Source organism: Coffea eugenioides, chromosome 7, assembly GCF_003713205.1.
Source record: "Coffea eugenioides isolate CCC68of chromosome 7, Ceug_1.0, whole genome shotgun sequence".
Taxonomy (NCBI): domain Eukaryota; kingdom Viridiplantae; phylum Streptophyta; class Magnoliopsida; order Gentianales; family Rubiaceae; genus Coffea; species Coffea eugenioides.
In genome coordinates, this window is record NC_040041.1 from 16,730,906 (window position 1) to 16,744,653 (window position 13,748).

Here is a 13,748-nt window from a genome sequence, read left to right on the forward strand (position 1 = left end):
ATTCAATGGTTGCTAATTTTTCCATGGTGATCAACTTAAATTTCCTCTTCAACATCAGCAAATTATTTTTCTAAACTCTGTCAACTTCTTTGTATGTTTTCGCCAAAATATCCCATGCCTATTTTGCAGTCTTGGCATTAGCATTTTTACAAAAAATTGAAGCATCAATTGCCTGGTGGATTTGAGACAATATCATACTTCCTTTCATCTTGACGTTTGCATCTTCATCTATAGCAATTTCTTATTGAACAAATTAAAGCAAATTATATGCATCAAGATAGGTTTCCATCTGAGTTTTCCCGTGAGTTTTGGTACTACGCAAGTGATATTAGTTGGCACAATTGATGTAGTTGGCATATACATGTCTTCTAATAAACCTAACTTTGGATACCAAGATGTAGGCCCCCAAAATAATATTTAATCAAACAACTCAATATAAGCTGTTATTCTTGGTTTTGATGATCACAAAGTATTTTGAAATGTATCTAACCTTCTTCGATTATAAGTGTCTTTACATATCAAAGAATCAGGTATGAATAGGTCATGAAATGCATTTCAACCAAAAGAAGAAGCAAAAACAGGATACTCACGTCGGACGGCCGAAAGGAATCTGTCGGACGTCCGAAAGGATAAAGAGCATCAAGAAGGAAGCTCTGTCGGACGCTCGTGAGGAAGCATCGGACGTCCGGAAGGATCGGACGCTTGCCATCGGACGCTCATCAACCGCATCGGACGTCCGAAAAATTCCAAGCTAACTTGACAACTCTCTGCCTACGATCGGACGCTGCGGTGTCGGACGATCAAGACGCATCGGACGTCCGAACGTCAACTTGGATGCCATCGGACGATTGGTTCGGACGATGATTTGATCGTCGGACGTCCGACAGCCCCAACGGCTAGTTGACTCTTCAGCTGCCTTCTATCCGTTGGAAGCATTGATGAAGCCCATTTCTGGTTCCCTTTAAAATCAAACTGGTCTGAACGAAGTAGAGACTTTTGCACACTTTGTTTACAAGATCTAGTGAGATATTTTAGCTAGAAAATAGTCTCCAAAGCAGATTTGTTTTAAGGTGGTGTGAATTTCTGTTGAGCTTTTCTTTTGTGAGTGAAAGGATCTTTAGTGTAGCTCTGTTGAGGGTTTTCTGAGTGATTGTAAAACTTCTTGGCTTGACTAAGTGAGGCTTAGGGCAAGGAGGAAGTGCTCCCTCCCATTGTATACAGTCTAGTTGATCGCTTTCATGCAAAGAGAAGTTGCTCTTCCTTGTGTTTGGTCTTCAAGTTTTGAGTAAAGCTTGGTAGACACTTGGTTTTGTTTCTCCATTTTAACATTTCTGTTTTAATAAAATCTTCAATTGCTTATCTATACTTGCTTCTCCGATCAATATTGCTATTGTCTTCTAATCATACTTTGTTGATCATTACTAGGAGGTAAATTTTCATTAACGAAAAAGTGCATAAACTTGGTTAAGATTTTAATTAAACCAATTCACCCCCCTCTTGGTTGTCTGTGGGAAACTAACAAATTGGTATCAGAGCTTGGTCTCCTTGAGATTAAGGCTCTAACGGCTTGGAGTAAAGATGACAACCAGTCATGCTATGGTTGTTGAGGGGCAATCTGTTACTAGGCCTCCATGTTCAGTGGCTCTAACTATGTTGCGGAAAGAAAGAAATGATTATCTTTGCAATCTATTGATATTGAACTGTGGTTTATTGTGAGTGAATGACGGCATGAAAGCTAACTTTCTTGATGCAGATACAAGGGCTGTTTCGGCCAAAAATGAGAGCTGAAATGATGCTCCAAAGAAGGACTACCTCAACATTGAATGCCAAGGCGCATGAATGTTCTTATAGTGCTTAGATCAAATGAATCAATTAGAGTGAAAGGCTGTAAATCAGCCAAAGAAATGTGGGATAAGTTAAGAGAAATCCATGAGGGTGGGACAATGTGAAAGAACAGAAGAAAGGCCCATCTTGGTCACAAAGTATGAATCTTTTAAGAATTGAAGCCTCTTAGGATAGTTGACAAAATGTTTTTGCAGGTTCACTGACTTGATCAAAAGATCTCGAGGTGTTGGGCAAAAGAGTAGCACCTTGGGAAGAGAAGAACAGAAAAATCTCCAATGCATTGGGCAAAGAATGGGAAAATAAAGTGACTGCAATAGAAGAGGCTAAGGATTTAAGTTTCTGTGCCTATTGAATCTATCAATGTAACTCACTAACCTCTTATGAGTGGAAACTGAAATCTAAAGTGCAGGCGGAAGAGGATGCTAGAGCAAAGAGAAACATTGCTCTAAAGATTACTCAAAGTGAAGATGATCCAGCTCACTTGGATGATGAAGATTCGGATGGTGATGATAATGATCTTGCTCTTATCACCAGAGGCTTCAAAAGAATTTTGAATAAAAGAAAGTTTAGAGGGGGAGGTCCTAGCAATCAATTCCAGAATCAACCATCTATCGCAAAGTACAAAGGAAAACAAGATTTCAACAAGAAACAGTTGGACAAATGCTTCGAATGTGGACAGATTGGACACTATGCAAATGAATGCCCCATGAAGAAGATGAAAGATGGAAAAGCTGATCGAAAGCCAAGATTCAACAACTTTCAGATTACTTGGAATGAATGCAACTCCGAAGGGGAAGTTGAAGAAGAAGAGGAATCAGCTCAAATGGCCTTCATGGCTATTGGAAATAATGAGGAAAAAGGATCAAACAAGTCCAAATGGTTTATTGATAGCGGCTGCTCAAGGCACATGACCGGTGATCCCTCTCTATTCATAAAGCTGAAATCAAGATCAAGTGAAAAAGTGACATTTGGTGATGATGTGAAAGCTAAAACAATTGGAATAGGTGATGTTGGTAAGGATGGTGAAACTTTTGTTCATAATGTGCTCTTAGTTGATAACTTGGGTTATAATTTGCTTAGTGTTAGTCAATTGTGTGATAAAGACTTGAATGTGTTGTTTAGAAAGCATGAATGCATTGTACTTGATTCCAAATACAATGTTGTGTTCAAAGGTAAGAGGTTCAACGACATTTATATTGTGGTTCTTGATAAAATTGATTCTTCTAGCTTAACATGTCTTAAAGCTTCAAAGGAAGATCCTTGGTTGTGGCATAGAAGACTTTGTCATTTTAACATGGAGTTACTAAAGGAAATTTCGAAAAAGGAGCTAGTTAGAGGCTTGCCAAAAATCAGTTTTGAACAAAAGGATAAAATATGTGATGCCAATGGTAATTTGGAAAAACAAACAAAAGTTTCTTTTAACCAAAGAGTGTGTATCTACTTCCAAACCTTTAGAACTCTTGCATTTGACTTATTTGGCCCTACTCAAAATCTCTAAGCTTGGGTGGTAAGAAATACTGTTTGTGATTGTAGATGAATTATCTAGAACACTTGGGTAATATTTCTTTGCTGCATAAAGGATGATGCATTCAAAGAAATTTCACTTCATTGTTTGCTAAAGTGCAAAATCTGCTTGGATTAAAAATTGTTAGAATTAGAAGTGATAATGGACAAATTCAAGTATGTGGTTTCCAGATTTTGTGATCATAATGGCCATAACTCAATGAGTTTTCTATTGCGAAGAACTCCACGCAAAATGGTGGTGTAGAAAGGAAAAACAGGGACTCTCCAAGAGGCTGCTAGAACTATGGTTAAATGAATGTAGGTTGCCTAAAATATCTTTGGCTGAAGCGGTAAACACTGCATGTTATGTGATGAATAGAATTCTCTTGAGACCTATCTTAAAGAAATCTCCTTATGAGCTGATTTTTAATAAGAAACCTACAGTTGGTTATTTCAAAGTATTTGGTTGTAAATGTTTTATTTTGAATCTAAAGGAACATCTTGGTAAGTTTGATAAAAAATCTGATGAAGGAATATTTTTGGGGTATTGTGAAAATAAAAGAGGTTATAGTGTTTTTAATAGAAGGACTCTTGTGATTGAAGAAGCTATACATATAACATTTGATGAAACCAATGATGATAATTCCAAAAGTCCGTGTGAGGATGATGATGTAGGTGTTCGAGCAGGAATGGAAAAGCTGTCAATTGAAAATGAAGGAAGTTCTAAACCAGCAGGAACTGAAATGGAAAATGAAGTTCATAATGATCAAAGAAGAGGAAGATGAAGACAAAAATGATGATTCACTCCAAAAGATCTCCAGGCTTGGAAATTCAGCCAAAATCCAATCCAAAAGAGCTTATAATTGGTGATGCATCCGAGAGGTAAACACTCGTTCCTCATGCTAGAAACATTGAATTGACAATTTTTGCTTTAGTGTCTCTTTTTGAACGCCAAAATGTCATGATGCTTTAAAGGATGAAAACTGGATTTTGGCAAATGCAAGAGGAAACTTAATCATTTGAAAGAAATGAAGTTTGGCACCTTGTTGATAGACCCTCAAAATCAGCCTATCATTGGCACAAAAAGTGGATTTTAAGAAATAAGTTGGATGATAAAGGTGTTGTTGTAAGAAATAAAGCCAAGATTAGTTGCTAAAGGATATGCACAAGAAAGAAGGAATTGATTTTGATGAAACATTGCTCCCGTAGCAAGATTAGAATCTATAGAATGCTTTTGCTTTTGCTTGCTTCAAAGGTTTCAAATTGTTTCAAATGGATGTTAAAAAGTGCCTTTTTTAAATGGTTTTATTTGATCAAGAATGTATGTGGATCACCCCCCGGTTTTGAAAATACAAAATTTCCAAGTATGTGTTTAAACTTTCTAAAGCTTTAAATATGGTTTAAAACAGGGCTCCAAGAGCTTGGTATGAAAGATTAAGTGGTTTCTTGATTGAAAAAAAGGTTTCAAAAGGGGTGTTGTGGACACCACACTTTTTACTAAGCACGTGGTTGAAAAGAAACCTTCTTATTGTGCAAAATATATGTGGGAAAGAAAAATATTATTTTCGTGCACTAATGAGTATCTATGTTAAGGAGTTTTCCACCACTATGCCCAAAATGAATTTGAAATGAGTATGATCCTAGGGAGAATTAAATTTCTTCCTTTGGACTTCAAATACAATCAAGCTCTTGAGGGATTTTTATAATCAAGCAAATATACAAGGAATTTTGCTGAAAAGGTTTTGGCATGGAGGACTCAAAACAAGTTGGAACTCCAATTGGCACTTCTAGAGAAGCTGACAAAGATGAAGAAAGGTAATCATGTGGATGAAAAGCATTATAAAGGTATGTCGGAGCCTACTTTATTTAACCGCAAGTAGAGCCTGATATTATGTTTTGCTGTTTTGCTTGGTGTGCTAGATTTCAATCTTGTCCAAAAGAATCACATTTGAATGCTGTATAAAAGAATTTTTGGTATTTTGAAAGGTACATTAGACTATGGTCCCTTTGGTATGCTAGATTAATGAGTTTGCTCTATAATGGTTTATTCGGATGCCTGATTTTGGAGGTTGTCATGTGGATCAGAAAGAGTACGAGTGGAACTTGTCAAATTTTCTTGGAAATTGGTTTAGTCTCTTGGTTTTAAGCAAAAAGCAAAATGCAATATCTTTGTCTACAACGAAGCGGAAATATATTGCCGCTAGTGCATGTTGTGCTCAACTTTTGTGGATAAGCACACTTTGAATGATTTTGGGAATTGTTGTAATGACTGCATGCCTGTATTGCTGTGAAAATACTAGTGCTATAATTGACCAAAAATCCTTCATCATTCTAGACAAAGCAGCATAGATATATAAGCATCCACTTTATTCGTGATCTTGTTAAAAAGGTGAAATATGGTGTAAATTATGTTTGTCTAAGATTCAATTTGCTGATATATTTACCAAAGCTCTGCCATTGATCAGTTCATTCATCTAAGATCAAAATTAGGAATAATCCGAAAAAATCATCCTAGAATATTTCTCACAAGTCTTCGGACGTCCCGAAAGAAGATGAACGACGTCCGATGATGTTTCTTCAGCCATTTTCCAGAATTGCGCCTGTTCGGACGCAACTGTCGGACGTACAACTTCGTTCGGCCGTCCGACAGTGCAACGGCTCATTTGTTTTAAATCAACTTTCTTCCTCATTTGCTTCAATCTTTTTTTATTTCCTCTCGGACGAAAACCCTCTCATTTCTCACTCTCAAATTCATACCATTCTGAAGCTCTCATTTCCAAATTGATTCAAACAAAACTTTTCCTGATTGATTGCGATTCATTTCTCCTAATTATTTCATCGAATCGCAAAACATTTCGAAAATTCCCAAATTTCCCTCAAAACCCTACTTTCTCATAACTGCTCTGTCAAATCTTGTTCAAGGACTTTGTGTCCCAAAATTTCTGTACGATTCACTTCCCTACTGCTGTGTGCATCATTTGCATTCCTCATTCCACACATTTCGCACAATGGTGAATCTAAGGGGAGGAAAAGTTACTGCCGGACGCAAGCATCCACTCAGGGATGAGGATGAGAGTCTTCCCACTGTCAAACGGACAATCCAACGCCTTCAAAAGAGAGCATGCAGGGTCAAATGGTCACGGCCTACACACAACCCTCCTCATCAGCCTGAATTCTGGACAGGGGACATCTTTCTAACCGGCCTCCAAAATCAGCCCTCCTCCTACATTTCTTTGATGATGCTGGCGAAGACAAATGACTCTGGATATCCCCAGAAGGGTGTCCATCCTCAAAGAACTGTAAACCCCTCTGAATTTCGCTCCATAGGTTTTAGAATCCATTTCTGAGTCTATTTGCTTTCCAGAAATGGTCACATCTTATTTCTATGCCAAAATGTCTACTATCCTGAATAATGTTGCACGATACAATTTTTTGCCAATCTAAGGAAAGGTTTCTGACCCAACTGAAATATTTTCCAGGGTTTGGGGTAGACTTAATCATTGACTCTGAAATTGTGAACTCCACTTTTAAATACTACCATTTGAACGTTTATGCAAAGATAAGATTCTAATTTCTTTTCTTATGAAGAGCTTCCTACTGCTGCAAATCATTTTGATGGGACAAAAATGTTAACCTATTTCAAAAGAAGTTTTTCTCACCTGCTGATGCTAAATTGAATGATCTGGCTCCTGTGAATTTAATTGCTTTTTCTATCATTTCAAACCTGCTTGTGCCCACTGATGGGCACAGAACTGATGCAAACAAAATGGAGTTGTACCTCTTTTATTGTTTTCAAGAAAAAATTCGTATTGATTTTGGTTTTGTCATGTGCAAGTTCTTACTTCGCTATGCCACTGATTCTCGCAGAAAATTGTCTTATGGAAAGTTTCTTCAAAAGATTTTTGAGTTTAACAAAGTCCCTATTCTAGGTGTTTGTCATAAAGAAGCATCTCTTATGCCTTTACAAAAGGGTATTTTGAAAAAGAAAAATCTTGTTTTCAAAAGATAATGCTGTGGCTTATAAGGGTGCAATCTTCTAGTGAACTTAGGTCTAAGACTGCACCTGATCCTTCACGACCAAATTTCACTCACTCCCCATTCACACCTAGGAATCTTACTAAGCATCTCCTCTTCCAGTGATAAGTAATTGAGCTCCTTCGTGAACCTCAAACAACATGTTCTTCTCTAGAACATGGGTCTAATGCTCACTATGTCCTCTGAGCAACAACTGCCTTCCTAGACAAAAAGAAACCTCCTGTTTCCCCCCCTGTTGGTTGAGGAAGTTTCCCCAGACAAAGATCCACACCACTGATCCAAGTTCATCATCCGGATGCCTGGTTCTTCAACCCCTGTGATCCTCATGGGCACCTCTACATGCAGATAAAGGCAAGGCACCAAGTTGAAGAGGCTGCTGAAGATGATAGAAGAAACTGAAGAGGAGGATCTTTGATCAATATCAGCTTCTTCGGAGGACACCTGGATCCACTTAGTTATCATTTAGCGACATTTGCATGTTGTTTGTCTCTTTTATGTTTTTTGTAGTATTCACAATGAATGTGTAATTAATGGATACGCTTTTAAGTTTCATTTTGGATGTCTAAGTACTGTTTTGATGGCTGTTGAATAATCTTGATGAAATGATTGTCTATTTGCTTATGTGAATTAATGAATTTGTGGATTGTCTATTCTGATATTCTGATGGTCTAAGTTTTGATGTGTGAATTTGTCTAAATTTGTGAATTTGTGGATGTGGTGATGTGATTGGTTGCCCGTTTGTGATGACAAAAAGGGGGAGATGGTTATGATTGATGATTGGTAATGTTAGGATATGTTGGATTGATTGTTTAAATTTAGATTGGCTGATATGCTTAATTGATTAACTCGGATGGGCAGCTTTGTGAGGGGGAGTTTTCCAAAATTTTCAAATTTTGTGATTCACTAAGACAGGGGGAGTTCTTGTCTATTTTGAAAGAGGAAGTTTTCATTGCAATCATAAAAATTCATTTCAAACCTTTGTTTTGTCATCATCAAAAAGGGGGAGAATGTTATTCTTGGTTTTGATGATCACAAAGTATTTTGAAATGTATCTAACCTTCTTCGATTATAAGTGTCTTTACATATCAAAGAATCAGGTATGAATAGGTCATGAAATGCATTTCAACCAAAAGAAGAAGTAAAAACAGGATACTCACGTCGGACGGCCGAAAGGAATCTGTCGGACGTCCGAAAGGATAAAGAGCATCAAGAAGGAAGCTCTGTCGGACGCTCGTGAGGAAGCATCGGACATCCGGAAGGATCGGACGCTTGCCATCGGACGCTCATCAACCGCATCGGACGTCCGAAAAATTCCAAGCTAACTTGACAACTCTCTGCCTACGATCGGACGCTGCGGTGTCGGACGATCAAGACGCATCGGACGTCCGAACGTCAACTTGGATGCCATCGGACGATTGGTTCGGACGATGATTTGATCGTCGGACGTCCGACAGCCCCAACGGCTAGTTGACTCTTCAGCTGCCTTCTATCCGTTGGAAGCATTGATGAAGCCCATTTCTGGTTCCCTTTAAAATAAAACTGGTCTGAACGAAGTAGAGACTTTTGCACACTTTGTTTACAAGATCTAGTGAGATATTTTAGCTAGAAAATAGTCTCCAAAGCAGATTTGTTTTAAAGTGGTGTGAATTTCTGTTGAGCTTTTCTTTTGTGAGTGAAAGGATCTTTAGTGTAGCTCTGTTGAGGGTTTTCTGAGTGATTGTAAAACTTCTTGGCTTGACTAAGTGAGGCTTAGGGTAAGGAGGAAGTGCTCCCTCCATTGTACATCTAGTTGATCGACTTTCATCAAAGAGAAGTTGCTCTTCCTTGTGTTTGGTCTTCAAGTTTGAGTAAAGCTTGGTAGACACTTGGTTTGTTTCTCCATTTTACATTTCTGTTTAATAAAATCTTCATTGCTTATCTATACTTGCTTCTCCGATCAATATTGCTATTGTCTTCTAATCTACTTGGTTGATCATTACTAAAAAGGAAGGTAAATTTTCATTAACGAAAAAGTGCATAAACTTGGTTAAGATTTTAATCAAACCAATTCACCCCCCCCTCTTGGTTGTCTGTGGGACTAACATAAGCCTCAAGGCTTTCTTGATTTTATGAATGAAACTACAAAAGATGAAATACTTCTCGAGACCAAAAGACAAACGAAGAAACGGAACTAGGGGGCCTCTTTATTATTTGAATGTTTTCTCTCACACTTTTACATGCAAATTGGAGAGGTCTTTATATAGGCCTTCCACTGACAAAAACTACTAAAAATAAGCTATGACATCATATTTGTAATCCAAAACTAAAACTAAATAACAAAACACTAGTTTCCTAAACTGATAAACTAATCCTAAAAAGACTTTGGTTTGTATTCCTACATCTATGGATTGTAATATCTTTTGAACTTGAAGAATGAAGAGCACAACTTGATAATAAAATATCCATATTATTAGCTAGGTTTATAAGTTATTTTACGCTAGGCAATGGGAAAAATAAATTCATTTTACACTAGGTGATATATAAGCAGAAAATTTTGGTAGATCTTTTCAGGCACACATTTAAATAGAGAGAAAGTCGTGTGGGAAAATGAAGTGCAAGAAAGTGAGATAGGAAACAGAAAATCTTTTTCTCGAACATATTTGGTTGTCAGGAAAAAAATTCTGCGAGAAAATAGGAAGTTTGTGATAGGTAGTGATAGTTATTAAAGTTTTTGTGTCTAATCAACCATTTTTCTTCAAAATTTTGCAATTTTTGTAGGACACAAAATGCAAGAAAATGAAGAAAAGTATAGAAAAAATTTATAAATTTCCTGCTAAACAAACATACACAAAAGAAATAATAACTAATTTTCCCTCATTTTCTCATGCTTTTCTGTGAAAAACACCAACTTAAAAGAAAATTGAAAAAAGCAATTCACTTCCAGCTGAAATAAATAAATCTTGAATGAAAAACCTCTATCCGAAATGTGAATCTAATAATGCCCTTCTAAGGGATAAAAAATATTTTAGCCTATCCTTATTTGTAAGTGATCTAACAAATTAACGAAAAATATTTTTTTCTAAAAAAGAAATCCAATTATTAAAAATAGTTCTTTGGAAACTAAAAATTGGGGCTTAAAAGCAACAAGATATAGTTTGTCTAAGATAAATTTTTTTGGATCAAGTGTAGTTTAATTTGATATTGAAGTTTCGTGTTTATGGTCACCAGAATGAACACTAATATTTTTTCTAACAAAGAAATCCAACTCACGATTTTCTTAAGGTTTTAACTACTGCTTGTTGCAAAGAGCAGCTTTATTTTCTTCCTTGCCCTTTTCTTTTTATCTGTTTGGAATGTGATTTGTTGTCTAAGAAGTTTGTCCAAATGAAATAAATAAAGGTACTATTTTATTATTGCAATCAATATGGCAAAATTTATTGCTATCTATTCCATATCTAAATTTACATCAAAATTTTACCATGTTGGTTTATGTAAAGTCAGCACTATATTGTCTTTCCTCCATCTCTATTCGAAAATACCTATATAGTTGTGCAAAACTCGATCTAAGGATACTACCAGTTCATCCTTTTTCTTTTGATTTTTTTTTTTCAGCAGGTGAAGCGTCAAAATTTTGAAAATGGAAAGGGAAAAGGAGTTTTGAACCAAGAAATATATGCTCGAAGGTCCTAACGTTAAATACAAGACCAAGGACTTCTCGGCCAATTGTTCAACAAATTGTTCATATACTCTAATGCATTGTACCAAAATCAAGATCCAGACTTCTTTAACATTCTCAAAGCAGGAGCTTATGATCAAAAATCGCATTAGAGGTTATTACTTGCACTCCCTTTAATCTTATTAGTCACAGGATAATTGCCAACTTAATAAGTTAGACTCATCACCTGTCAAATCCTCTCCCTATTCTTGCCTAACAAGGCTACCCTTTTCTTTGCGTCTTGCTCTAGACCAATATACTTGTCCAATAACTCATCAAAATCATTGGGTTAAGTAGAAGCTAACTTGCCTTGAATCCTAATTCCCACTGAAGCAAATCATCTTCAAAGGCTGTCTTTCATGGTATATGAGGCATAGTCCTATTGTGTCAAACCAATCAGACTAGTAACAACCAGACTTTGTAAAAACCAGACAAGTAAAAAGGGGAAAATACCAGTTTTCATCCCCAAACTTTTGGGCACAACACATTTGGTGTCTGAATCAACAATTTTTAACCAATGTCATCGTCAAATGGCAATTTGGCCAATTTTTAATGGAACTGGTCACATGAAAATCACATGATCGTTAAGTAAATGTCCTTGTCCGAAACAACATCAGGTGAAAGTGCGGTTGTCTTCACTTTCCCTTTTTCTTTCACTTCGGCAACTTCCTCTGCAAATTTCGAAGAGTAAGCTTTCTCCGAGAGTAAACCCTCTCTTCCAAATCAAATTCTACCAAGAAATTGAGAAGAAACTAGCATAAGGCAACACCTAGCATTGTGGCTGCATTTCCCTAAAATGAGATCAAGAAGTCTTGAGTCGTCATCATCATCAACATCAAACAGCAACACTCGGCTCTATGGCTGTGGATTGCAGCCAAAAATGGCAACATATTAGCGGGATGATAATCTTGGGAGACGGTTCTATGGTTGTTCGAGATGGCCTGTAAGAAAATTTTTATTCTTGTTACTATTTCAACTCAAATTAAATTGTGACTGTGCTTTGCTGATGTTTCTAAATGGAATTATATTTGTAGAGACCTGATAGGTGTAAATATTTTGAATGGTATGATGAACCAATTTGTACAAGAGGAAGGATGATTATACCAGATTTGCTAAGAAGGATGAATCGGATGGAAGAAACAATTGCAAAAAGCCGTAGAAGGGAAAAAATATTGATTGGCATCATCATACTATTGGCTATGCTGCTGATTATGTCTATTATTATAAAAAAGACTGGACATACAATGGAGTAAAAGTTAGTGCTAAGCTTGGAGTGAGTTATTGAATTGGAGCTGCTAAATCTAGTTCATTTTGATTTTTGTATTATTTTTTATTGGATTAGCAGCAGTAGAACTAGCATTGGCTGGTTCTCGCAAATGGTGGCATGTATTGACTTACCTAGCGAGAATGTAGGATTTAGGTCTTGATTGGTAAATGTATCCTATGCATCTCTCTTGTTTATGTGGAATGTTGAGGTTCTATGTACCTCTTTTGTTTATGTAGCCTTAGTTTGGTAATTTGATTGTTCTTTTCTTGTTTAGACTGCGAATAATTTGTCAATAAGACTAGTTTGAAAATAGAGAAATTTATTAATAACCTGAATCTGGACAGGACAAATTTTAGCAAATAATGATTTCTATTAATAAAGTACCAAAAATATTGTGTTCACATTGTTTCACTAATTTTGGGGACCATAAACAAAAAGGTGACCACCACCAAAATAAGATGTCTACATCAAAAAAGGACAATTCCTGCTGTGAATTTCAGTCCATAATCTACATCAAAATAAAAGAACCATCTAAGGCATCTACTATGAACATTTATAGTAGTTTGTTTTTCCCCTTCATTCTTGAAGAACCAGCAACTCGTTTGGTAGCAGCAGCAGCAGCAACTTCCATGTGGATAGATTTGGCCTTGACAGGCATCTGCATAATCTCTTTTTCTTTTCTTGAATGTAGTGGTTGGCTGTATTTCACTTGAGATCTTTTTAGACCGAAAACTTCATACAAATTAGGAGAAGTTGGTGCAGAACTTGTAACAACAACATCTTCCGAATGATTAGTCTCCTACACCATCCAAATAAATAATTAGAAGAGACTATGATAAACTTTGTTGCTGTGGTGAACATGTACCACACTCACAGTTGAATTTGCAAACTTTGTTGTATCATGCATTGACCCATCTTGAACTCTACTTTTTGCATGTGATCTTTTCTGCAAAAGAAAGAAAAACAACCCGCAGTGACTTCATTTTTATAAACTATTGAATAGAAGGAGAGAAAATGAAACTGTAACATAATAACAATTGTAATAAAAGACTTACTGGTATTTTGGCAGACTTATTATTTGAATTCTTGTCAAATATTTTGGGGAGTACATGTAACCAGAACCTCAGTGCAATTAGCTTCATTGTAGTCTCCACTGTCAACTTCATCAGATCTTGCATTGTAGGCAGCTTCATTGCTCTGTATACTAGATCCCGAGGCATTGTTTTCAGCCTTTTTAAGCTTACAAGATCTCACATTGTGACCTTTTTACAAACAATATTTGCATCTTATTACCTGCCCCACTCTACTCATTTTGTTCGTCTTTTTTTCCTTTGCTTCTTGTTCCTCATCAGCAGTCATTCTCCTTTATTTTTTTGGTCTTCCAGCTGCTTTACCATATAAAAG